The following is a 1,605-nucleotide window of genomic DNA, read 5'->3' as shown; positions in this document are numbered from 1 at the left end:
CACTGTTGGGTATGGCTGGGAAGGGGTTGCCATGGTGACATGTGTGGTGTTGCCCCTAGTTACCCCGTAGTGACAGCAGTAGATCGGCCTCACCTGTCGGTGTCCATACACGGGGCGGCTCGGTGTCGGATCCGGTCGGTCGGTGGAGGAGGGGAACACGGCAAACACTAAAGAGAAAAGCAGCCTGACCTTCCGGAAGTGACGTCACCCGGCATTGCGGAGGAGGCGGAGCATCTACATCTTCCTTCGGCGCTCGCCCGGCTCCACCCCTCCATGATGAGACACGCCTCCTTCATAGGAATACCTCTCCTGTGTGGTTAGCTCCGCCTCCTATCTATTTATTTGCTACACTCCTCTGCTGAGTCCGCCCATCTGCACGTTTGGTCCGCCTCAGGGAATACAGCTTCCAGCGGGGCGCAGACACCGGGGTGTATTGAATGACATTCCCGGCTTTCTATTGGTGGGGAAGAGCTCACCTAGTACAGATGGATAACCTCCTCCCCCACTACCTGTCATCTTCATCCGTACTGCAGGCTCACCCTGACCTCTGACCCCGCTGAACCAAAACTCGGGATCTCGTATTTGTATTATAGGAGGAGGCGGAGTCTGCTCTGATCCCGTGTGTGACCCCTCCCCCACAGGGGCTCCGCCTTTCTGATCCCGCCCCATACGTTGCCACGCCCTCCCTCCTCAGTCCCTGCCCCATTTATTCCCAGCTCCTCCTCTCCCCCAATGTATTCCCAGCTCCGGATTGGAGATCTTCCAAAATGAGGTCCCAATTCCGGAACAAAAGTCTCCAAAGATCTTCAGCTTGTCACATAGACATGGGACGGGGCCCTCAGAGGGCCCAACAGCTCCTGCATGGCAGTGCAATGACCAGAAGGCCCCAGATGACCAACCCGATGCTGAAGAGCCGGATAAGAGATCACAGCGAGGACAGCGATTCCACCTAAACCGGGGGTGGGGAACCTCCAGCTGCGGTGAGACTACAAATCCCATGATGCATCGGTCTCTGGGAGTCATGCCTGGGAGATTCTTGCAATGGCGGATGGGATTTGTAGTTTTACCACAGGGGGTAAAAAGGCTAAAGCGGCTAAAGGAACACTGAGACGGCGATAGCGACCAGGTGCAACTTCCTGATATGGTCAACAGAAAAAACCCTGGGACCCCGTACTCGGGAAGGGACCCCAGACTCGGGAAGGGACCCCCAGACTCGGGAAGGGACCCACAGACTCGGGAAGGGACCCCCGGACTCGGGAAAGGACCCCCGGACTCGGGAAAGGACCCCCGGACTCGGGAAGGGACCCCCGGACTCGGGAAGGGACCCCGCACAAACAAGTCAACCAGAAAAGTCCAGTCTGTCTACCAGCGAAAGGCCCCTGGAAACTGGTAGAAGTCCCTCGGAGAGAAGGTCAGCCTGACAAGGATGAGAAGTGGGAGGTGCCCAGACTGGGGTCGGCGGGGATGACGGTAAACCACAACCCCACACAGCAGAGGACCCACCCACTAAAACACCCAGCAGTGTCTGTGGGGCCCGAATCCAATACCCCTCTCCCCATCAATGGAAGCTTCCGCAGCCACATGGAGTGAGTGGCAGGAACCTCG

This window comes from Nanorana parkeri, unplaced genomic scaffold (assembly GCF_000935625.1).
Source record: "Nanorana parkeri isolate BGI_ZX_2015 unplaced genomic scaffold, ASM93562v1 scaffold3660, whole genome shotgun sequence".
NCBI lineage: Eukaryota > Metazoa > Chordata > Amphibia > Anura > Dicroglossidae > Nanorana > Nanorana parkeri.
The sequence above is the reverse complement of the archived record's forward strand: the minus strand, read 5'-3'. Positions refer to the sequence as shown.